Here is a 27,301-nt window from a genome sequence, read left to right as displayed (position 1 = left end):
TACCATGTTCTTGGATTGGAAGAATCAACATTGTGAAAATGACTATACTACCCAAAGCAATCTACAGATTCAATGCAATCCCTATCAAATTACCAATGGCATTTTTTACAGAACTAGAACAAAAAATCTTAAAATTTGTATGGAGACACAAAAGACCCCGAATAGCAAAAGCAATCTTGAGGGAAAAAAACGGAGCTGGAGGAATCAGACTCCTTGACTTTAGACTACACTACAAAGCTACAGTAATCAAGACATATGGTACTGGCACAAAAACAGAAATATAGATCAATGGAACAGGATAGAAAGCCCAGAGATAAACCCATGCACCTATGGGCAATTAATCTATGACAAAGGAGGCAAGGATATAAAATGGAGAAAAGACAGTCTCTTCAATAAGTGGTGCTGGGAAAACTGGACAGCTACATGTAAAAGAATGAAATTAGAACACTCCCTAACACTATACACAAAAATAAACTCAAAATTGATTAGAAACCTAAATAAGACCAGACACTATAAAACTCTTAGAGAAAAACATAGGAAGAACACTCTCTGACATAAATCACAGCAAGATCCTTTTTGACCCAGCTCCTAGAGAAATGGAAATAAAAACAAAAATAAACAAATGGGACCTAATGAAACTTAAAAACTTTTTCACAGCAAAGGAAACCATAAACAAGATGAAAATACAACCCTCAGAATGGGACAAAATATTTGCAAATGAAGCAACTGACAAAGGATTAATCTCCAAAATATACAAGCAGCTCATACAGCTCAATATCAAAAAAACAAAAAACCCAATCCAAAAATGGGCAGAAGACCTAAATAGACATTTGTCCAAAGAAGACATACAGATGGCCAAGAAGCACATGAAGAGCTGCTCAACATCACTAATTATTAGAGAAATGCAAATCAAAAGTACAATGAGGTATCACCTCACACCAGTTAGAATGGGCATCATCAGAAAATGTACAAACAACAAATGCTGGAGAGGGTGTCGAGAAAAGGGAACCCTCTTGCACTGTTGGTGGGAATGTAAATTGATACAGCCACTATGGAGAACATTATGGAGGTTCCTTAAAGATCTAAAAATAGAATTACCATATGACCCAGCAATCCCACTACTGGGCATATACCCAGAGAAAACCATAATTCAAAAAGACACATGCACCCCAATGTTCATTGCAGCGCTATTTACAATAGCCAGGTCATGGAAGCAACCTAAATGCCCATCGACAGATGAATGGATAAAGAAGATATGGTACATATATACAATGGAATATTACTCAGCCATAAAAAGGAACGAAATTGGGTCATTTGTAGAGACATGGATGGATCTAGAGACTGTCACACAGAGTGAAGTAAGTCAGAAAGAGAAAAACAAATATCGTATATTAACACATATATGTGGAACCTAGAAAAATGGTACAGATGAACCGGTTTGCAGGGCAGAAATTGAGACACAGATGTAGAGAACAAACATATGGACACCAAGGGGGGAAGCGGTGGGGGGTGGTGGTGTGTTGAATTGGGCAGTTGGGATTGACATGTATACACTGATGTGTATAAAATTGATGACTAATAAAAAATAAAATAAAATAAAATAAAAGACACACACACATGCACAAAAAAGAAAAAGAAAAATTTGAGCAGATTCAAGATTGTATTTATAATACTGTTTTTCATAGATTTAGATACTAATATATTTATTATATATATGACAAATGATAGAATTATGCTAGGAATTACTTCTGATCAGGATATGCCTATTGGGGTTTGTTTTACACGTCAAATTCATCTGCCATATGTGTTTCAGCAATAAAGAAAAACGGGAAAAAGAATCACTACAATAATTAAATATAGATTAAGTATCTAAGCTTTTAAAGCAGTGAATTCTAACTTTTTGTCTCAGGATTCCTTTAAACTCTTAGTGATTATACTGAGAATCATAGAATACCTCCTCTACCATTGTTTTTTTATGCCAAGCCTGTTTTTCTATGTAGAATGCAATTTTATCTTTATCTGAACATTTTAACCTTTTCCCCTAGTTTTTCTGAGTGTACTCTATTTTTTACTAGAATCGCTTGCCTAGAAAATCAAGTTTGGTTATTTTACATCACCACATAACCTGCTATTTACTTTCCACTCATAAGAACTCAGCTGCAAGGAAAAATGAACTCCTAGTCCAAATTTCAGTGTACTATGTATGAGATTCTAGTCACTTGAAAGGGATATTGGAGCTAGTCTGTCTCCGGTCATTTGTTGCCAAGTAAATCAACAGAATTGGTATCACAGTTTTTATGAGTCTCAGAAGGCTTTCTGTTATTTCTTTGATACAAACATCACAAAAACCATATTTGCAACAGATGGATGTTATGTATACATGTGGCTGGCTTTGTACTTCTGAATGAAGAGTCACAGGCTACCACTGACATTTGAGATGAATGATCGAATATCTACAATCAGCTTTTTCTTGAACTTATTTATGGCTTTATAGAATACTTTGTGTTGCTTTTTAGCGTGACTTGGAGTACTCTTCACGGAATGAGTATTAAACCCATTGTCCTACTTCAGGGTCTTAGGATTCCTTTTTCTTTGTTTCCACAACTGGACTACAATTCTTCTTTTGCCTCAATTTTTCTGGATAATGTCTTGTGTTGTACTTGACTACTACATTCTAAAGCTGTATTCCTTGAGTTGTTTTCCTGTTTCTAGTTGGGAGACAACCTTGCAACAATAGCACTCATGAGTATTGGCTGTCTTAAAAGGAAGCCAAGCATCTTAACGACTAGAAGGCACTGGAAGAATTACAAACATAAGAGCACACGTTGAAATAGCTCACTTGAAATAGATCTATTTTTGCATTCAATAGGAAATCCTTCTACATACTTTTATTATCAAACTTTTTTCTGTTTTACACACATATGATGCTTTCATTCTTAGTAACATACTTCCACTAAAATGATAAGTGTTCATAAACAGCAGTAATTTGTCCCAGTTATATTTTAACATAAACCCATTACAGCAAATGGTATCACATTGAAGACCCTGGACTACACTCTTTCAAAATGACCCACTCACGGCTTTTTGTAATTCTTGCTGACAATAATAGTTTTATTGTTTCAATAGAGAGAAGTTTATCTTATTTTATTTTTATTTATTTATTTATTTTTGGCTGCACTGGGTCTCTGCTGCTGCCCGCAAGCTTTCTCTAGTTGCGGCGAGGGGGGGCTATGCTTCGTTGTGGCGCGCGGGCTTCTCACTGTGGTGGCTTCTTTTGTTGCGGAGCTCAGACTCTAGGCATGCAGGCTTCAGTAGTTGTGGCACACAGGCTCAGTAGTTGTGGCTCACGGGCTCTAGAGCGCAGCCTCAGTAGTTGTGGCGTACAGGCTTTCTTGCTCCGCGACATGTGGGATCTTCCGGGACCACAGATCAAACCCATGTCCCCTGCATTGGCAGGCGGATTCTTAACCACTGCACCACCAGGGAAGTCTGAGAGAAGTATATTTTACATATGCTAAAGTGTATAGAACTTATATCTCATAATAGTATTTTCCAAATATGAGATAAATCTACAGACTTGTAGAGGAAATTTGTAATAAAAATGCTTTTTAAATACATGTGTACATTATGTGTAACTAGCCATTAGTGATACATATATTTAAATGCTTCTCATTTATATTCATGTCCTTTTCATGGGTTTATCTTATACAGTAACCTGTATCTGTGCTTCAAATAAAATGAGGAGAGCTTTTATTACTATTGTGCTTTCAGTATTCATTCAACCTGCAAAGAATCATGATGTAGTGGAGAGAACATGACCTTTAGAGATTGTTAAAGGTGGATTTGAATCCTGTTTTTTTTTTGCCTTCTGATGTGTGTGTCTGTGAGTGTGTGTAAAAATTTTAAGAACATTTTTAATGTTGGAATTTAAGTCAATATGTCAGTGAAATATTTTTTTGATCAGGAAATACTATGAGCTCTTCTTATATAGTTCATCAACCTCTCTATATAATACCTTTAGAAATGCTTAAGTGTGTGTTTTAGGTATTATTTTCCATTTTTCTTCCATGTCTCATATTCCTATTGAAAAACTAACGTAGTCTGCACTTTTAAGGTATAATTTTCTATTAATGTTGTTCAGTCCTTTTTCAAGCAATGTAACTTCTTTCTGCTCCTATTCCTGCCTAGTGTTATTATTTTGAGGTTCATCTCAAATTTCAATTTCTAAATAGAGACTTCCTAGATCTCCAACTAGCTTCTCTTGTGAATGTCCATACACCTTAACCAAGACACCCTGATTCTTTTTCAAATATCAAAAACAAAGTTCTTAAAAGGTTTATGAGTTTCCTCACAGTAGGCCTTGCTTTGGTTAACTACCCAGCCTACACTTCTTCTCCAAAAGTTTTCTGCTCTTTCTCAATTTGAGGCATTTCTTATGTTATTCTTTATGCCTGGAGTGCTCATCATTCTTCATTGCTTTCATCTGGCTATTCTAAGCCATCCTTAGACATCTCATTCCCCAGGACCTTCTATGTCCTTTGCATGGCGCAGGTTAAATTAGATGCATTTTCTAACATTCACTCAGCTCCTTTTACCATAAAAGCACAAGTAAACTGTGAGCATTTGTCGCATTGCAATGCATTTGCTCATATATCTGGCTCTTCTTTCATCATAATGTAAGCTTTTCTAGGAAAAATAATTTTTCCTGTTTACTACTGCATGCTTGAATGCCTGGCAAAGATCTAGCTATACATGAATATTGTGTAAGCATCCAATATGTATCTATTAAATAAAAGATTATTTAATAAAGTGATGACTTTATATTCCTATTTGAAACGTTTTTATTTACCCTATTAATAGTTTCTTGAAGTTAAGGAATTAAAAAAAATCTTTATTATTCCCCACCTACACTAGTGCTCAATTGACATCTAAATTTATTTTATTTATGTTCAAGGAGTTTATAAATAATATTTTTGTAGTTTTGAAAAATAATATTTTAAAGAAGCTGATGTCAGTGCTTTTTAAATGAGTATACAAGAATATGCCTTTTTGATTCTATGGTAGTAGGTTGAGCAGTTGACATACCAGGAAAATAAACTCCATAACTTAAGTTTTTCTCTTAATACTGAAAATCAAGATGTTTGTTTGGTAATACTGATACCCGAATTAGGGTGGGGAAATGCTTCTGTTGAACTATTTGGAAGAATTTATTTTTAAAAATCAGATATATTCACATGACTTTCATTGCTTAAATAAAATTGAATTTTTAAGTAAATATTCAACTTTAGAGAACCCAAAATTAGAAGTTTGAAACTGACTTCTAGTCCTGGTTCTACTAGTAACTGTAGACTTTGTGGAAAAACATCTAACTTCTGTGTATACACAAGAATGATCTCAAGGTAGATGATTTTTAAAATCCTTTTCGGCTCTAAAATTATGATTCAACATGAGAGATCAAAGGATGAACATGCATTGAACTCAAATCATACAGTTTAATTTTATCTCTGTGTTTCATTTTAAGTTGACTAAAATCCTTTTTGGTCGTTAGTGGAAATATGTGGAATATAAATAATAAAAGCACAATAAATATAAAATAATGATTTAATGATAATTGCATGCAATTTAATGTATGACAAATTATCTCTCATGTATGCCTGTTAATTTATTAATTCTTATTCAGCTTTTTACTACCCTTTTCACACACCCTGGGCAGAGTGTCAGATTAAATTAGTTATCACCTGCAGGGTGTAAAAGCTTTAATAAATAATATGTCCTGGAGCTTACTTATTTATTGGACCATTCTAGATTTTTATAATATCTGCATAATAACTGTACAGGAAGAATCTTTTATTTTTTATGTCCTCATGGGGAGTGTGTGTGTGTGTGTGTGTGTGTGTGTGTGTACATACATATACATTTTTTGAAGCCCCACCTATAGCTACCAAAAAACCCTATTATCATGAAACAGTAAGAGAACAAAATATTCTAGGAGCAAAATTCTCTGAAAAGCAATTCAATGACAGCAATGGCACTCCTGAGAATCTTACAAATTTTAATATTCATCTTGTCCATTTTTTTCTAATGTAATCAACTAGCAGATAAACAAAATTATTCAGCCTTATTTAATTTCTGGTAGAGAAGAAAAACAAAAACATTGATGATTAAATATTTTGTAACAACTCATTAAGTGCAGCCCATGTTTTTGAAGATGGCATTGTGATGATGTAACAGAAAACTCTTTATTTCTCCATCTGTATTTATATACCATAAAACATTTTATAAGCCATAGACAAATAAAATATGTTTTTGGTGGGTTGTTAAGGGCAGATAATTCCTGCTCACAGTGATGTATTAGTTTACTTTATCTCTGCAAATAGAATATCATCTAGTGTAATATTTATTCCATGTTAACTTCCCCTGTTGAAAACTATCAACAATCTCAAAAAAATATTTTTGTGATACTATTCCTCTGGAAAGGTTTCTGCTGAGTGGCTCTGTTTTCACTAGGAAAAGTAAAAATCCACAGATACTAAGCTAGGATGCATGATGATGCATTTGGTAAGTAATGTCAAAATCTTTGCCCTACTAAGAGGCCTTTCTTATTTTCCTTTCAGAACTGAGTCCAGGATCAATAAACTGTATGATCTGCTCCAGTATTTTTAAGGCTTTTCACTTTTTTAAGGTAGCTTCAGGGATGAGCATAACTGCCTAGAATCTGATTGTGAAGAGCAGGAAATCTTGATGCAGCTTTTTTGCAATATTTACATTTTCTTCAGTACCATTACCTGATTATCTTAACAAACAATTGTAAAATTTTCAACTTATTTTATTGATAAATCATATGGGTAATTGGAATCCTCAAACTTCCTACAGATTTTAACTTTTTTCTTGATTTATGAGAATTATTAGAGATGAGATATTTGTTAGGACAATGATGTGGGCACAATAATTGTTTACTAACTTCAGACACAATTTTTTATTGAGCTGCATTTAATATATAGTTAAATTCATAGATTTCATTTTTTGTAATTTTCTTTAATTGAAGTATAGTTGATTTACAGTGTCATGTTAGTTTCAGGGGTACAGCACAGTGATTCAGTTATATATATATATATTATATATATATATTCTCTTTCAGATTCTTTTTCCTTATAGGCTATTACAGAATATTGAGTATAGTTCCCTGTGCTATACAGTAGGTCCTTGTTGGTTATCTATTTTATATATAGTGGTGTGTATACATTAATACCAAATCTCCTAATTTATCCCTCCCCGCTTCTGCTTTGGTAACCATAAGTTTGTTTTCTATGTCTGTGGGTCTATTTCTGCTTTGCAGATAAGTTCATTTTTATCTTTTTGGGTTTTTTTAGATTCCACATATAAGTGTTAGCATATGATATTTGTCTTTCTCTGGCTTACTTCACTTAGTATGATAATCTCTAGGTCCATCCATGTTGCTGCAAATGACATTATTTTATTATTTTTAAGACTGAGTCGTATCCCATTGGATATATATATCACATCTTCTTTATCCATTCATTTGTTGATGAACATTTAGGTTGCTTCCATGTCTTGACTATTGTAAATAGTGCTGCAGTGAATATTGGGGTGCATGCATCTTTTCAAATTATAGTTCTATCCAGATATATGCCCAGAAGTGGGATTGCAGGATCATATGGTAACTCTATTTTTAGTTTTATAAGGAACCTCCATACTGTTCTCCATAGTGGTTATACCAATTTATATTCCCACCAACAGTGTAGGAGAGTTCCTTTTTTTCCACACCCTCTCCAGCACTAATTATTTGTAGACTTTTTGATGATGGCCATTCTGACTGGAGTGAGGTGATAACTCACTGTAGTTTTGATTTGCATTTTTCTAATAATTAGTAATGTTGAGCATTTTTTCATGTTTGTTGGCCATCTGTATGTCTTCTTTGGAGAAATGTCTATTTAGGTCTTCTGCCCATTTTTTGATTTGGGTTTTTTTTTTTTTTTTGTATTGAGCTGCATGAGCTGTTTGTATATTTTGGAAATTAATCCCTTGTCAGTTGCATCATTTGCAAATATTTTCCCCCATTCTATAGGTTGTCTTTTTGTTTTGTTTATGGTTTCCTTTGCTGTGCAAAAGGTTTTAAGTTTAATTAGGTCCCATTTGTTTATTTTTGTTTTTGTTTCCATTAATCTAGGAGACGGACCCAAAGAGGTATTGCTGCAATTTATGTCAAAGAGTGTTTTACCTATGTTTTCCTCTAGGAGTTTTAAAGTATCTGGTCTTACATTTAGGTCTTTAATCCATTTCAAGACTATTTTTGTATACAGTGTTAGAGAATGTTCTAATTTCCTTCTTTTACATGTAGCATTCCAGTTTTCCCAGCACCACTTATTGAAGAAACTGTCTTTTCTCCATTGTATAATCTTGCCTCCTTGTCATAGATTAATTGACCATAGGTGCATGGGTTTTTTCTGGGCTTTCTATCCTGTTCCTTTGATCTATATGTCTGTTTTTATGCCAGTACCATAGTGTTTTGATTACTGTAGCTTTGTGGTACAGTCTGAAGTCAGGGAGCCTAATTCCTACAGCTCTGTTTTTCTTTCTCAAGATTGCTTTAATGAGAATAATAATACCAACAGTGCAGGGTCATTGTCATGCTTTGAGATAGAATATGTAGAGTGAGTAGCAAATTCCAATGAATAGCATTTATTATATTGTATGTGATGAGTACATTACTTTCTTGTTCAAAATTGTATGCAGTATTCTAGAGGAACAGACCCTTTTAACAAACTGCATGAAAATTCATCTAGCCAGTTGGAAAAAAGAGGGCTTGGAGTTGGTTTATATTCCTCAGGAAGGTATGTGAGCATCTTCTGAGTGTGTATAAACTGAATAACAGATCAAGTAATTTATTTGGGAATATAAGCAATGATATCCAACACCATGTTCAAACAGAATGTTAACCTTGCTTTATACCAAATATTCGGTAATAGCACAGGGATATGAACTCTATGGGTATTAGAACAAATCTATGCATACACACTCTGAATTGCAGGTGCACATGAAAACATTTAAGCTTTGCAATTAAATGTGAAGACCTATATTACAGATCCTTTAGAGTGCAAATGAAAAGTGAAAAAAGAAAAAAACTAGGTTGGCTCTATTCAAGATCTAGAAATACTGTTTAAGAACAGAGGTTCACCTTGTTTCTAGAGAAAGATTATATTTTGATGACTACTTATATCTTTTTTTTCAATAATTTTGTAATGAGAATGCTACAGTGAAAGTACTGAGAGTTTTTAAATTAAATTTTGATTATATAAATTATATAGCTGGACTTTTTTATATAATAGTATTTATTTCAGTACATTTTAAAAATAAAAATTGCTCCCTTGTTCCCTTTCCATTGTTTTTTATTACCTGAAACTCCTTTTGGGGTCAACAATGCCATAATTGCCTATTTGTTTATTTTAAAACAAACAAGCAAGCAAACAAACACATAGTGATAGTAAAATAATCCAGTTTAGTTCATATTGCATAACAAGAACTTTGATCATCTTATTTATTATTATTTTTATTGTAAAGTTTATTTTATGCTTTTTAAAGTACAAATTTGACTTTCTTACTCCTTCCTCAAATTATGTCTGATTGAAAAAGTGTTATGCTGGGAAGATCACCTAGATATCAAGAATTATGGTTTCAGTTCTACTGCAGACTTCTGGGAGATCAGAAAAGCCTGTTAGCATACGTATGCTTCAGGGGTTTTTTTCTGTTTCCTCTTTCTAAATGAGGCAATTAAAATATTGTTTCACTGGGATGTTGAGATAATTTTTTCTGAAGCATTTTAGTCTTAAATCTGAAAATTTTTATAGACAGGAAAATGGTTTTGTGTAACCGCAACTTTAATGTTTTTTTTTTTTCCCTAGGAGAAATTACCAAATTATTATTCTTTCATCAAGAACTAAATATATTCTTTTATATTTCCACATCATGGTGCCTGCGGACAAGGACAATTGACCATAGTTAAGAAGGAAGCAGCTTTTAATTTATTTTCAGCTGGCAACCACAAGAATGGATTCTTTCCCTTATTTATTTTTATTTAATCTGTGAGGCTTATGGCTCCCTAGTGAGAAGATAATATGAATTCAGCAATCAGGACATTATTTTAACATCCCTTACATGCCATATTAAGTTTCTGCATAGCATTCCCTTGTGTTAGGCAGAAGACAGAATGAAGAAGAGTCTTCTGCAGTATGCGTTTTGAATGTTTGTTCATTCTTTAGATACATCAGAGGCTCCAAGATGACCTGAAAATACAGTGCAACCTATCAGAATATATGTGTTCCATGGAAGTTAAGTGGCACATCCTGGCTCTGTGTTGGATGCAGAATTGTACAGATATATTTACTTCATTTCACGACATCGGACAATAACAAAAGAATTTTCAGATGTGTTTCTAATATACCCAACTCACAAGTGGACAGTGAATTTAACGAAAAGACAAGGAAGTTTCTGATCCTCATCTTCCTTTGTCTTCACTGATATTATCCTTAATTCATTTATGATGAGTCAATATAGGCATATTTTAGCGAATTAATGGTATTACTGAGCTAGCATTTGGTGTATCACTTTCATGTGCCTTTTTCTACTTTACTGTCTACAAATGAATTACACCTTTCCAGATAACTTAGCAAACCAGGCTATTAGTATTCATGTATTATGAGATTGGACGATAAAAATGGCTACTTACAGAAGAAACCAATAGAATGTGCTCCTTTGTCATTGTTTTTGTGATCCTATCCTTTTAGGTATTGATGACAATGCAAACTATTACCTTGTTACTAACCCAAGATTTAGAGTCAGCATGTAATATTCAAAGTAATTATGATGGTCCATTTTTGATGCATGCAGTATGTCATTTTTCATTCATGCTTGATTGCATTAAATTTTAAATGAATTCAACCAAGAATGATTTTGCACAAGATATGGGTTTTCAGCCATAACAGAAAATGAAAAATTGTATTTGAGTTTTTTAAAAAGTGATTACTATCTTTAAAAAAAACCTAAGACTTAAAAATAACAAGCTTAGCCAGGCCATCTAAAATTTTCAATGCAGATAATATAATAAATATTGTATTGTTATTAAAACAGAAAACTATAAAACCTCCAAACCCGATTATAATGCATTAATAATTTCATATGGGAAAAAGAAGGATTAATTATATTCTATCAAATACTTTGCATTACCTAAAAACCTAGTTTTAGGAATATTTTGTTAAATTAATAGTTTTGGATTTAGTTTTATTAAACTAAATAACTTGTATAATAGCCACTTGACATAAAAGGAAAAGTATAGCAGTATTTGGGATAAAACTATTTGCATAGTTAAAATATTATTTAGGACAGAAATCACATTGAGAAAAGGATGCAAATGGAGAAGATGAAAGGTTTCTAGCTGGATTATCTGTTGGTTGGTACACAGAAGAAAGAGTAGCTACCGCTATTTTATCCGAATGAGACCTGAAATGAGTACAACTGATGAAATGAGTACAACTAAGATAACTTGGCAAGTGTAATAAAACCAAGCAGCTGACTCTGATTTTACTATATTAACATCAAGTTTCACATTTTAATCTTTTGTAAAGGCATATAATTTTAAGAGATTCAAACTTAGCTACTTATTTCTACAGTCTGTTTTTAAGATGTCTCATGTGACCAATGAATGCAACGCTAATTTGTGAAGCTGTTTAAAAACATGCATTTGTTGGTAGATGTTGTCTTTATTCTGAACAGCAATTAAATTGAGTTGAGCGAATAGTTAATGATCAAACTGCCATGATTTTATGGTGCCTACATTTATTGCAGAAATAGAATTTAAATAAATTTTGGGACATGCTGAATTCATTTGTAGAAATGTAAAGTTAGACTTTAGAAGTCTGTCTCTATTTGACTAGTTTTGAACTTTTACCATAATAAAACTTTACATTCCTTAAAATCATTGCTTTGTATTTTAAAAAGGAATTTTAGTAAGTAATTTCTTAAATTGAAAAAATTTCATAACTTCCTGCAACCAAAATATCATCACGACTAATCAGACATGGATTTAAATGTAGTCATACTAATGTATATAATTTTTATGCCCAAACCTTATCAATCTGTTACTTCAAAACTGTTTCATTGACTTTCACTTTAAAGCTGCCAATCTATTCAGCTGCTTAAAATCCAATCTTTTTTTCCAGATATATAATCTTTTTTGGAAAATATCTGGGAAACCTGGGGCAGTGTTTTCCAAATTTAGCATGCATGTACATCACCCAAAGAACTAGATTGCTGAGTCCCATTCCCAGAGTTTCATTTTGTTAAGTCTGGGTCAAGACTTTGCTTTTCTAATGTTCCAAGTTGACGCTCATGCTCCTATTTCAGGGCTCACAATTTGAAAACCATTACAGCAAGACACACTGGTAAGACATTGTATCTCAGGGTCTGTTTTTACAGGTGAAAGTCTTAAATGTAATATAAATTGAAATTAATACGAAGTGAAATATTGCTAGCATATTTTGCCGAGGTGTTAATGCATCCTACCACCACAGGTAACTTGGCAGTGGTTAGGATGATGCTATAAACAATCACTCTAGTTCTGCTTAGTATGGGATGGACTGGTGCTAAATTTAGGGAATTGGTAGGCACTTCATTAGCCTGATTATCCATGAAATAGGAAAATAATTGAAATGGGGCAAATAAATTATTTAAAATTAATCTGTTATATAAATTGCATAAATCTGAACCTGCTCTTCCTTTGGAGAATTAAAAATACGTGGCAAGACTTGCAAAGAAAAATTGTAGCTATTTCCCAAATGAAGGCACAAGTGTCTTTTACACTTTTATCTTCAGATCTTTTAAAAGTACAGTACATCTTGATAAACCAAAAGCTTCTTTGCTGAGATACATATTGATCGGTAGAGAATAAATGCTGGTGACTAATTTAACACCAATTCGCCTTACTTTTTGTTAGAAAACTTAGAATTTTTTCAAATTTTATAATAGGACCATGCTCTAAGAAAATACTACATGCAGATCTAAACTGAGGTAGGTAAGGGCTTCAATATTAAAGGAGCTGAGAGAAGGTCAGTGGGTAGAGTAGGGTTAGGGTGTGGAGAATGGTTTGAAATAGTCTTGAGGCTATAAGAGCAACAAGATTATGAAAAGTCTTGCAAGCTATTAGGAAGTTTTGCTTTTATTTTAAGTACAGTGGGAAGTCATTGGAGAGTAAAGACATTAATCTTGGGGTATATGTTTTTTTAAAAGTTATTCTAGTGGCTTTGTACAATTAAATTAGAACAGAAAGAAGATATTTCATTCAAAATTATGTTGATTAAATTTATTTTGTTGCAGCTTTTCTGATGCATGACTCTAGACACATTACTTATTACTTTTCTTAGGATAAGGGAAAATACTTAATTCTTAAAGTCATCATATCCATATTCATTTCTAAAATATGTAGCTTTTGATTATAACAAACATGGAAATACTTGAATATGTCAATATATAATGTTCATGAATTATTTGAAAATCTGAAGTATATTTGAATGCAGTAAACACTATATCACCTAATTATTCTAAAATAAACCAAATTAAATATGGCTTTTCTCTTTATTAACTTCCCTAGTGCTTTTTCCAGTGACTCAAAACTATTTATCTGTATCTATATCTACAGTAAGACTATCAAAATCCAGTGAAGGAGAAAAGGAGTTATTCATCAATTCAAGAAGCTATTATTGAACACATAGTTCATTCAAAGGTCTCTGAAGACCTATGTAGAACAGACAATCTGAAGAAGGGCCACCTGTGATCTTTATTATTATGGTCAATGCTGAGATACTCATTATTCAGTCCAAATAGTCCATCTGAAGGTGGGTAGCTCTGCTTCTATAGACAACCATTTAAAACACATAACTTTTAGGCTCCTAAAATTATAGTCATTTGGAAATATCCTGTGTATGGGGAAAAGAGCTTAATAGTTCATTATAAATAATAAAATCTACCTGTGGAGAATAGTCTTCAACCTCAGTAGCCACCCACTAATTAAATAAAACCTTATATAGTATTTGACTTAGGTTGAGTTCCACCATAAACAGGCCCTAAATTAAGAATTTTAGTAAATTATTTGGAGTGATTCCTTGAACAAAAAGTGAGATTAGAAGGGTACAGAAGCCATTCAAGGCATATTAATGAGTAGGCTGCCACTAGGTCCAACTGGGGCTAATTCCCATTGGGGCCTCTGGGGGCTATTTTGTTCCATTCATAAGGACAGAGCTGTAGTATTTATCCACCAATTTCTGTTCTTAATTGGTTGAGGGTTCTTCTTGAGAGTTAATTCTTGGCAATTCCAACCTGTTCTGCATTAAGCTAAGCATGCTATTGTGACCAAGGAAAGCTCTTGGGCAAAGACCCATATGCTTATAGTAACACTGAATGCTGAGAAAAAAAGGGCAGGGCACATGCAGCATCTGTTGTACTAGAGTTATTTAAAAAGTCAAAATATCTACCTCAGGAACCATGATTAACTATTTAATCACACTTTGGGTAACTAGAGCATAAGTCCAGTATTACTTGGATCTTTGCTTCACGGGCTGGTAGAAAGCATGAGGAAGGAAAGACCATATATAAAGCAGAATGGGGATAGGACCAACTGATTCATAACTATAGACAATTAAATTTCCATTGTTTTACATCTTCATGTGTAAAACGGGGCAAAGATATCTGTCTCATAAATTTGTTAAGAGAAATAAATATGACCATGGCTGGCAAATAGCAAGTTCTTACAACCGGTTAATATTTGCTAAGTTGGCCTTTTGCTGAAAAAATAAAATTGATATAAAAGTTTAAAAGAAAGCTTTGCATTATTTAAATATTTGTTATTTCTGAAAAGTATATTAATTTTATAATACATATTTCCCTCCATTCAATTGCCAGTTGTCTAGAGAATTCTAAGGGTTCAATCTGAAATCCATTTCTTATTCTTTCAACAAAAAAGTGTAAAAAATATACTTCAGATATACTGAGCTGTAAAATCCAAATTAATATACTGTGGTTAGTTTCTGTTATGCATTCTTAAAAAATGTTTTTAGAAAAATCACTAAAGTAGCTGTAAGTGACTATATACTTTTGTCTATTTTCCTCATTTAAAGAGAAGGAAGCTAGGGCCCAAAGAGTTGAGAGGTTTATTTCAGGTAATATAGAAATTTGAAAGGAGATATTAGGTGTCTATTTTTAGTTATTTTCTACTGCTATTAATAAAATTTAACACACATGTGTTATTATGAACACCTGTTAAGACTTTGGGTTCTACCCTTAGCAGAACTTAAGCAAGACCTGCTGAACTCCACAGCAAGATATTTTGCTCAAATTTTATATTCCCTAGGAGTGTTGCTCTAAGAATGATTTTTTAAAAAGAATTTATACTAAGTGACTAGCAAGAAATATCTCATCGTGTATTACATGCCTCTTTACCTTAGGCCTAGCAGAAGCCCCATGCCCTTAGGCATTCATTACTCTGACTTATTCTTATATTGTACTGTATAGCCTCTGATCTGATTCAGTCTCTCACCAAGCTGTCTTCATCCCCCAATAAATGTTTCAAATGTGAGTCTTGGACCTAATGATATTTTCAAAAGTTTTTCTGTACCCCCATTTTTTTTAATATTCACCTAATTCTTTTCTCTAAATGAAATGTAGATCTCCCCTAGGGACACTTCTCCATTTAGTCACCTCAAATAGCAACTGGTTTAATATTTTTTCCCATACTCAAAGTAAACTGGACCTTTAAGTATAGATAAAGGTTATATTTGTCCCTCATGGTCATGTGTAGACCATTCTCTACTCACCTGCCTCAAAACTCTCCCTTCTTTTGAAGTACAGTTGGATATAACATGTAAAGAAACAACAACCATGTATAAAAGTCAGCAGAAACAACAGTACAGCAATAACAAAAACAGCAAAAACACAGCAGATTTACTATCTCCAATAATTTAAGAAAATAGAATTAAAGTGGAGAGAGTGGGCATCCTTGTCTTTTCCTGATCTTAGAAGGAAAGGTTTCAGCTTTTTATCATTGAGTATGATGTTAGCTTTGGGCTTGTCATATATGGCCTTTATTAGGTTGAGGTGTGTTTCCCCCATACCCACTTCACTGAGAATTTTTATCATGAATAGATGTTAAATTTTGTCAAATGTGTTTTCTGCATCTATTGAGATGATCGTATGATTTCTATTCTTCATTTTATTAATCTGGTGTATCACATTGATTAATTTGCAGATGTTGAACTATCTTTGCATTCCTTGAATAAATTTTACTTGATCAGGGTATATAATTCTTTCAATGTATTAAATTCAGTATGCTAATATTTTGTTAAGGACTTTTGCATGTATGTTTATCAGGGATATTGGTCTGTAATATTCTTTTTTTGTAGTGTCCCTATCTGGTTTTGGTAACAGGGTAATTCTGGACTCATGAAATGAGTTTGGAAGTTCTTTCCTTTTTTCAATTTTTTGGAAACATTGAAAAGGGATGGCATTAATTATTCTTTAAATGTTTGGTAGAATTCACCAGTGAAGCCATCTGTTCATGGGCTATTATTTGTTGGGAGGTTTTGATTGTTCTGTTGAGATTTTCTGTTTCTTCATGATTTGGTCTTGGTAGGTTGTATATTTCTAGGAATATATCCATTTCTTCTAGGTTGTCCAATTTGTTGGTATATAATTTTTTATTTTAGTCTCCTATGATATTCTGTATTTCCGTGGTGTCAGTTTTAACGTTTCTTCTTTTATTTCTGATTTTATTTATTTGAATCCTCACTCTATTTTTCTTTGTAAGTCTAAATAAAGGTTTGTCCATTTTGTTTACTTAAAAAAAAAAAGCTCTTAGTTTCTTTGATTTTTTTTCTATTGTCTTTCTTGTCTGTATTTTTATTTTCACTCCAATCTTTGATCATTTTCTTCAAAAAATAAACTGAGGTAAAAAAATCTTTTCCTTTAAGATTAAGAACAGGACAAGGTGCCTATCTTAATCATTTTATTCAACATAGTATTGCAAGTCTTAGCCAGAGCAATTAGGCAAGAATAAGAAATAAAAGGCATTCGAATTGGAAAGGAAGAAGTAAAACTTTCTCTATTTACACATGACATAAGATTGCATATAGAAAACCCTAAAAACTTCACCAAGAACTGTTAGAATTAATAGAGGAATTCAGTAAAGTTTCAGGATACAAACAATATACAAAATCAGTTGTGTTTCTATACAATAACCAACTATCAGCAACAGAAATTAAGAAATAAATCCCATTACAACTGCAACAAAAAGAACAAAATACCTTGCAATAAATTTAACCAAGGAAGTGAAAGACCTGTACACTAAAAATTATAAGACATTGATGAAAGAAATGAAGACCCAAATCAAAGGAAAGATATCCCATGCTAATGGTGTGAAAGAATTATTATTGTTGAAATGGTTATACTACCTAAAGCAATCAACAGATTCAGTGTAATCCCTATCAGAATTCCAATGGCAGTGTTCACAGCAATAGAAAAGATAATCCTAAAATTTGTATGGAACCACAGAAGACCTCAAATAGGTAAAGCAATCTTGAGAAAGTAGAACAAAGCTGTCAGCATCACACTTCCTGATTTCAAACTTTACTACAAAACTGTAGTAACCAAAACAGTATGATACTGGCACAAAAACAGACAAGTAGATCAATGCACTGGAACAGAGAGGCCAGACATAAACCCATGCATGTATGGTCAATTAATTCACAACAAAGGAGCCAAGAATATACAATAGGGAAAAGGATAGTTTCTTCAATAAATGATGCTGAGAAAACTGGACAGCCACTTGCAAAAGAATAAAACTTGACCACTATCTTATACCATATACGAAAATCAACTCAAAATGGATGAAAGACATAAGTTAAGACCTGAAATCATACAGCCATAAAACTCCTAGAAGAAAACATAGGGAAGAAGCTCCCTGACCAGGGTCTTGGCAATAATTTTTTAGATTTGATACCAAAAGGAAAGACAAAAAAGAGCAAAAATAAAGAAACAGAACTACATCAAACTAAAAAGCTTTGCACAGCAAAGGAATCCATAAAGAACATGAACAGGTAACTTACAGAATGGGAGATAATATTTGCAAGTTATATATTTGATAATGGGGTAATATCCAAAATATAAAAAGAACTCATGTAACTCAACAAACAAGCAAATAACCTGATCAGAAAATGGGCAGAGGAACTGAATAGACCATTTTTCCAAAGACGACTTACAAATGGCCACAGGTATGTGAAAAGATGCTCAACATCACTAATCATCAGGGAAATGCAAATCAAAACCACAATGAGATATCACTGCACACCTGTTAGAATGGCATCATCAAAAAGACAAGAGATCACAAGTGTTACTGAGGATATAAAGAAACGGAAACACTTGTGCACTGTTGGTGGGACTGTAAATTGGTACAGTCATTATGGAAAAAGGTATGGGGGTTCCTCAAAAAATTAAGAATAAAACTACCATATGATCCAGCAATTCTAATTCTGGGTATATACCCAAAGGAAATGAAATCATTATCTCGAAAAGATATCTGCACTCCATGTTTATTGCAGCATTATTTAGAATAGTCAAGAATGGAAACAACCTAAGTGTTCATCAGAGGATAAATGGATAAAGAAAATATGATACACACACCACACACAGACAATGAAATATTAAGCAGCCATAAAAAAAAGGAAATCCTGCTATTTGTGACAACAAGGATGGACTTTGAGGGCATTATGCTAAATGAATTAAGTCAGACAGAGAGAGGCAAATACTGTATGTGGAATCTAAGAACACTGAATCCGTAGAAACAGAACAGATTGATGTTTCCTAAAGGTTCTGGGAGGCGGGTGGTTAGAGGAAATGGATGAAGGTAGTCAAAAGGAAAAAACTTCCAATTATAAGAATAAATAAGTACTGGGGATGTAACATATAGCATGGTGACTATAGTTACCAATACTCTACTGTATATTTGAAAGTTGCTAAGAGAGTAGATCTTAAAGGTTCTCATCACAGGAAAACAATGTTAACTATGTGAGGTGATGGATGTTAACTGAACTTACTGTGTTAATTATTTTGCAATATATACATATACCCAATCATTACGTTGTACACCTTAAACTAATGCAAATTATATATCAATTATATTGCAATAAAACTGGAAAAAACCAAAATAGAATTAGATATATTATATGAAATGTTCAGAAAATTGAGAGGTAAACCTAAAAACAGTAAGCAATAGACAAATGTTTATCCAAATTACTAGGAAGACTTGAAAAAGAACAAAACAAAACTTCTAAATTTAAATAGCATAGAAATTGAAACTAAGGATAGCACAATGAGTGGGTTAATTGATAGGTTGCATATAGATGAAATAGAATTTATAAGGTAGAAGAAAGAACTACATGAGGAATCTCCTGGGAATGCATACCAGAGAGACAATAAAATGTAAAATATAACAGGTTAATGGATTTGATGGATAGACTTAAATAGCCATTTTCAGGAGTAGAAAATATAGAAAATGGTTGAGAATTTTCCAAAATTAATTAAAGATATGAATTCATTAATCAAGAGAGAATAAACAGATCATCTCTAAAGGAAAGACAATTATACTGCAGTAGACTTCTCAAATGAAACAAGGGAAGCTAGATAAGTAACATAATATTGTAAAAGTACAGAATAAAGTTAAACCTTGAATCAAGTCCCAAGCAAATCTTTCACAAAAAGATCAACATTTTCAGGTAAACAAAAACTGAGAGCACCATCAACAGATGCACAGCACAAAAGTATAAAAAATATACTTCAGGAATAAAGGAAATTAACCATAAGTTAGGTCTGAGGTCGAGAAGGAGTGATAAACAAAACATTTTGTTAACACATGCAAACAAATCCAAATAAATATTAAGTTATGAAGCAATAATAAGATATCTAATTTGTGGGTTTATAAACAAAAACACCTAAAAAAGATATTGAATTAAACTTATAGCTAACCATTACCATAGCCTACATTAGAAGATGGGGACGATTAGATTTAATGTGTTTTAATTTGCTGTTTTGGAGAGGGGTGTTAGAATAGTAATTAAATATCTGTTTAGCGTTATTAGAAACTGTGTTTCACTTCCTGTAACAGAAATCCAAAAGTCCAAAAATGACTGCCTTAAACAGCTTAGGGGTTTATTTTCTATCAGCTTAGGGATTTTATTTTCTATAAAATAAGGCAAAAGGTAGGCAGTCTGAGGCAGGGATGGCTGTTCCATATTGTTTAAGAAATCCAGACTCTCTGCCTTGCTGTCTTTTGTATTTGGTTAGAAGTCAGTGACTGTACTTTCTCCCATTGTGGCCAATTGGCAGGCACCAAGACAAAGACATAAGGTAGTAAGAGTTTGTCAAAGGCAAATGGTCTCCCAGTTAACTCTGATCCCTCTTTAAAGAAAGCTTTCATGGAAACCACAACCCCAAATCTCAACCTGTATTAGATTGGCTGTATACTTACATTTGCTGAAACTTCACAGGAAATTGAAGAGTAGAGTTTTCAAATGGCCCCAACTAGATGAAGGTTGCTTTAGAAACAGAAAATGAAAAAAAAAAAATTATTGGTTAGAAATCTAGCAGTCTCTATTTCTGGCAAATTTAGTAAAATATTCAGAGCTATCATTAAGATATAAACTAGAACTGACAACTTCCAAATCAGTAGAGAGATGGAAATGTACCATTTGTTGAAAATACCATCTTTTCCTCAATGAAATATTGGAAACTTTGTGAAAAATCAATTAACAATAAATGTAAGGGTTTATTTCAGGAATATCAATTCTATTCCACTGATCTGTATATTCATCCTTAGGCCAGTACCACATAGTCTTCATTTCTGTAGCTTTGTGGTAAGCCTGAAGTCAAGAAGTGCAAATCCTCCAACTTTGTTTTTTTTTCAAGATTGTTTTGACTTTTCTGGGTCCTCTACATTTCCCTGTACAGTTGAGTATCAGACTGTCAATTTTGGTAGAAATACCTTCAATAATTTTGATAGGAACTGCACTGAATAATTTTGGGGATGATTACCATCTTAATAATATTGAGTCTTCCAATCCATCATCAAGGAATGATTCTCCTTTCCTTTAGATTCTTTTTATTTCCCCTCTCAGTAATGTTTTTAGTTTTCAGTGTACAAATTTTCACTTCTTTTGTATATCGTCTTGTATCTTGCAACCTCCGTAGGCTTGTTTATTAGTTCTAGTGTGTGCACATGTGTGTGCATGCATACTCCTTTGGATTTTCTACATAACCATGACATCTGTGAACAAAAAGACATTTAATTCTTCTTTTATAATCTACATTACTTTTATATCTTTTTCTTGTCTGATTGCCTGGATAGAATCTCCAGTACAATAAAGAATTAAAGTGGTAAAAGTGGACATATTGCCTTATTCTCAATTTTAGGGAGAAAGCATTCATTATTTCATGGTTGGGTATGATGTGACATATAGGTTGTTTGTAGATATTTCTTTATCAAGTTGAAGGAGTTTCCTTCTATTCCTAGTTTGTTGAGAGTATTTTTCCCCCATTTAGACAAATTAAGAATAAGTGTAGGGCTTCCCTGGTGGCACAGTGGTTGAGAGTCTGCCTGCCGATGCAGGGGACGCGGGTTCGAGCCCTGGTCTGGGAGAATCCCGCATGCCGCGGAGCAACTAGGCCCGTGAGCCATAATTACTGAGCCTGCGCATCTGGAGCCTGTGCTCCGCAGCAAGAGGGGCCGCGATGGTGAGAGGCCCGCGCACCGCGATGAGGAGTGGCCCCCGCTCGCCGCAACTGGAGAAAGCCCTAGCACAGAGACGAAGACCCAACACAGCCAAAAATAAATAAATAAATAAATAATAATTATAAAAAAAAAAGAATAAGTGTAGTTCTGCTCCTCTGTATTCTCACTGATAGAAGCAGATGTGACTCTTTTGTACTTTTTTTGTCTTTAAGAATGAGTAGAACTTTCCAAGAACCACCCCAACCAGCATACTTTTCCTAGTAATGTCTCAGGATATTGCTTACAATTCATCAAGATCCACTCTGTGGAATGGATCAGTTTGGTCTGGGCACATGACTTCACGGAGTTAAGGTGGATACCTATTACCAAGAGTAATGATTCTGAGATCCAAGCAGCCATCTCTTAAAGATTCTTTCTGATTCTTTGCTGTCCTTATTTTTGGTTTTAGCCTAAGTCTAGCTTCACTTTGCCATTAAAAGATAGCTGCCAGTGACTAGTAGGGTTACATGCTTCCTTTTTCTTGTTTAATTGGTGAAAGAGGGGAAAAAGAAAATGAGGCATGGGAAGGGAGAGAGAGAAATTGACTTAATATCTCTTTAACAAACAGCTTTGCTGCTTGAACTGTTACAGAAATAGGTTGGTCTTGCCTGAAACACAGCAAGCCAAAATGCTGAGAGACCCGGTTTACAGCAAAGAGAGGGTTTATTTTCAAGGCAGCCAAGCACGGTGATAGCAGAAAAACCTCAAATCCACCTCCCTTTAGGCAGGGGGCTGGGGTATTTATGGGATAACGAATAAAGAAGCAGAGTGGTCTGAGGCATGGTGCACGGGAAGCATGGGGAAAGGTGATTGGAAAAACGTGTGATAATCACCATTCTGCGCAAGCCCAACCAAGCAACAGGGCTTTGCGTGTTCTAAAGACCGCCAGACACTCGCGCATGCTCAGTTGGAGGGTCAGTGGTTCTATCCAGTCTTAACCAGCTCGGCTCAAGCTAGACACAGCTAACTCTCAGCTCAGCTTGAACCAGATGCAGGTGACTCCGGGTTCCTGGAAAACAACTCAGGCAGGCATCTTATACATCTTATCCTTTAAGCTCTGTGCCGCGTGGAGGACACGCAAGCCTTAAAACGACCTTGATTAGGGAAGCCAGGTGAAATGGATTGACTAATCACTCATGGTTTCAAAACTATTTTAAATGGGTCATTATTTGTAAACGTGAATCTTGACAGACACTTGGATATAAAAATAATTGGGTGGAATAGAGGGCCGAAGGTGAGGGTGTTCCTGATTTTATGTTTTCCCAGTCAAGTATGTGGTAGAGGTGGAGAATTACGGCTGCATACATGGAGGAGGGGCCTTCGAGAAACCATGAACTAACTTGTTGGAAATGGGAAAGGGAACTGAATAAAGCTATGGCTTGAAGATTGACATTTTGGTAAGTACATGAAAGAATGAACTTGCTAAATTGTTGCCAAGTTCTTTGAAAATGTTTTAATGTCCTGGTAGAAGTTTTCAAACTAATTTCCGCAATTTCATTGATTTTAAAGGAGTATTCTGACCTAGAATCTTGTCCATTTCAGTTTTAGGAACAATACTACAGACTGCTTGTTGAAAATAGTTGCTACGAGTAATGTGATGTTGAGCATGATAAAGTTTCTCAAATTGCTAGATTCTATCGAGTTTTGTGCCCTAAAGCTAAGGACCAAAACCTTAAATTGTTTTCAGAATTTGATCGGTATCAGTACAGGGCAGGAAGTACTGATGTGATATGACCTCAGTGTTCTTCTCCTCTGAAAGAACTATAATAGCCACAGAAACTTCTGCTTGTAGTAGGGTTGGAAGTACACGCAGTAATCTAAACCAGAAGCAATGGTGAATGCAGCAGTTAAAACCAAACTTATAGTGGGAGTTAACAATGGACACTTTAAAGCAGAGATTAAAAATGATACTTTTAAAAAAATTAATCACTTTCTATGTAGGAATTGAGAGGGAATTAATCTTTGAAGGTCCCAAGAATCTGTGTCACCTTGACCATCTGTGCACTGCTTCCCTCAATCAAGGGTGAAGAAATATTTCTTGTCAGGTTTTCAAATTCTGTTCCCTAGTCGCTTAGCAACACTTCGGATTTTTATCATAATTGAGTATGAGCCAGCTGGATTTCAGTTAGATTGTTGAAATGCAACAGTTTGAAGACTGGTTATATAGAAGATGTCAGCTAGCTAGGGATCATTTCAATTTAAGTGGGTTTGCCAAAAGAAACCTGAGTAGAATCCTGACATTCGTAAGAAAAATCACTTATAATTTTTTTTTAGACCTCACATTTGTGAATTACCACTTAAGCACAAACATAGTTGTGAAATCATATTAAATGATAAATTGTACCATGATATGAGTGTGTGAATGTTTTAATAGATTATCTGAACGGAAGAATGAGATTTTTCTTTTTCTTTTTTTTTGTTTTGAATTGAGATTAACACAATTTTAGAATAGACATAGCTCAAAACATTCCACATTGCAACGCTATAGGAATCAGTATGTGCTTTGCTGCATTTAACCATGATACTCCTCTTTCCTACAAATTTTGTTATAAAACTAGGTGAATTTCATTAGTGTTGAACTCTTGTTCCTGCTTATATCCCTTCCTTTCTGAGACCCCTGACTCCCCATCCTGAACGCAGGTCCCTCAGAAAGAAACACGCTCTCTTCTTTCTCATACTGTCACAGATGCAAAGAACTCTTTGAAATAGTCCCATGTTTCCTGGGACTCTATTACTTCAAAGGACAAAGTACCTGCTTTTTAAAGTTTCACTTAACTTCTATCACTATTATTGTGCAACTTTTGCAGTAGGGGTAAAACTTCATAAACTATTTTTACTGAGTGAATATATATATATAATGATTTTGAATGTCATAGATCTGGATCCTTTGAGAATTTGCTATTCTATTCTCTATTCAAAATTCTTTCTTGGATAAGAAATATTTTAGGTTTCTTAGCCTTATATTCAAAACATTATTGTTTACTTTTTAGCCTATGAAAATAAGACTTTATTTTTATTTTCATGAGTTACTGACTGCATAGAGATAAGAAGAGAATGAGGAAACCAGATTGAAAGCTGAATACTGGATGGTAGGCCAGGCTTGCTCTTTAGCTATGGGCCTCTATTCCATATTAGCCTAATTATTCATAAGTTTCAGCAGTTTTAGCAGTATTAAAAATCATTACATGTAATGGACTTTTGGAGTGGTTTGCAATTTTCTACATCCAGCAATTCTTTTTTTTTAATTAATTTTAAAAATTTGACTATAGTTGATTTACAATGTTGTGTTAGTTTCTGCTAAGTTTTCTTAAAGGTTTTTAGAACCCCCAATACACATGCTAATCTCTTCAACATTGTCAGCCATAAAAATGAGACTCTTTAAATTCAAGGCTTTAGAGCTCATCCTCAGGCCTGTTTCAATTTTTAATTTAATTTGATCTAGGCTTTAGAAAAATATTGCTTTATTACCACCTTTATTCCTAAAGAAAACAACATGATACAGTGGAAAAAAGTATGATTTCTAGGGTTAGGTATGTGTTTAAATTATACATTCTTTACTTATTTTTTGATTGCCTTTACATGTTACTTAATTTGTCTTTTCCCTGTAAAATGTAAATAATGAATTAAAAGAGTTATATTTAGGGTTAAATGAGTTAATGCTTTATTTTTTAGAGTGATGGATTGTATATTTTTCTATCTGCTTGGTCTAGCAAAGAAGTTATGTGGCTTATGGTGCTACAGTAAGTGTCTAGAATAATTAAAAATAGAGTGAAAAGAAGAGGGAGAAACACAGTTGTAGTGAAATGGAGTTAGGATACTTACAAAAATGACATAAACATCACTAGGTACCATGATCATTTCTCTTGGGAGAGATGAGTGCATAGTATGATAATGACATAATGAATAAACAACCTCAACAATATCTTTATAATAGACCCAAATTAAAAATCTCATATGATTATTTCTTACAGAAATCTTCAATATAAGCAGATGTCATTATTTTAAAGGACAGTTAAAAACTATCTTTCAGGGGGCCAAAAACATGCAGTTTTTGGTATTCATGAAGTTTCTACTTTCTATAGGGAAAAGAAAGAACAGATGTTTTCTCTGATACAGTCTGTCCTTTAGAACACCCAGCTCTCCATGCACTTCCTTCTGTGTCATCCCTTCTGTAAGGCAGAGTTCCTTTCAGTTGCTCTATCCAGCTTAAAGCCCAGGATCTCTAGTAGATGTACAATCTTTTCCCTTAAGTCTGATATAGTTATCTTTAGTTTAGAAACAGGCATTTGCTCTTTTTTTTTTTTTTTTTTAAATCATCTTGTTTAGCACTTTTTTTTTTTTTTTTTTTTTTTATGACTGTGTTGGGTCTTCGTTTCTGTGCGAGGGCTTTCTCTTGCTGCGGCAAGCGGGGGCCACTCTTCATCGCGGTGCGCGGGCCTCTCACTATCGCGGCCTCTCTTCTTGCGGAGCACAGGCTCCAGAGGCGCAGGCTCAGTAGTTGTGTCTCACGCGCCTAGTTGCTCCGCGGCATGTGGGATCTTCCCAGACCAGGGCTCGAACCCGTGTCCCCTGCATTGGCGGGCAGATTCTCAACCGCTGCGCCACCAGGGAAGCCCCAGGCATTTGCTCTTAGCATGCATGCTCAATATAAAATGATGACATAAACCAGGGGTCAGCAAACTTTTTTTTGTAATGGGCCAGATGGTATGTATTTTCAGCTCTGTAGACCATACTGTCTCTGTTACAACTATTCAGCTGCCACTGAAGGGTGAAAGCAACCAGACATAAAACCAGACAGGCATGGCTGTGTTCCAATAAAAGCTTTACTTACACAAACAGGCAAACTGGATTTGGCCTGTGAGTCATAGTTTTCCCACCCCAGCGTATACACAAAATAAGCATGAACTTCTCATTTGGGGAAAAGGAGAATGAGAAATACATAGTGACTATAGGTCTACAGCAATGATCAAATCCTGCTGTATGTAAATTATGAAGTACAAGTCCTTTGGCTAGTCCACCTGGTAATCCATAGCTCTCTGGGAAGTTCTTCTTTGACTGTTTTCTTCTTGGGTCATATCTTAAGTGAACATTGTCAAAATGTTCTTTTTGAGGACTACACAATTTCAGAGCCAGTGTCCTAGTGATTCAGCTGGGGTGTGTGTGTACTTGCTGTGGGTGGAGAGATGGAGAGCTGTTACTCCTGGAGCTGAACAGCCACCATCCTTTGCAAGCCAAGATTGATTCTCTGTCAAAGTAATTCTCTGAAAACTTAGTTTTAGGACTATATGTCAATAAGCAAAACTGGTGATCTTGCCTAGATAGCATCTGAGTCTAAAACTGTGACCTTTTTTTGTTACTGACTGTGCTCCATTTACTCCCCTCCATCCCAGTCTTTCCTCTTCCCCCAAATATTGATAGTAA

Source organism: Balaenoptera ricei, chromosome 2 (genome assembly GCF_028023285.1).
Source record: "Balaenoptera ricei isolate mBalRic1 chromosome 2, mBalRic1.hap2, whole genome shotgun sequence".
Lineage (NCBI taxonomy): Eukaryota > Metazoa > Chordata > Mammalia > Artiodactyla > Balaenopteridae > Balaenoptera > Balaenoptera ricei.
Note: the sequence above shows the minus strand (reverse complement) of the source record.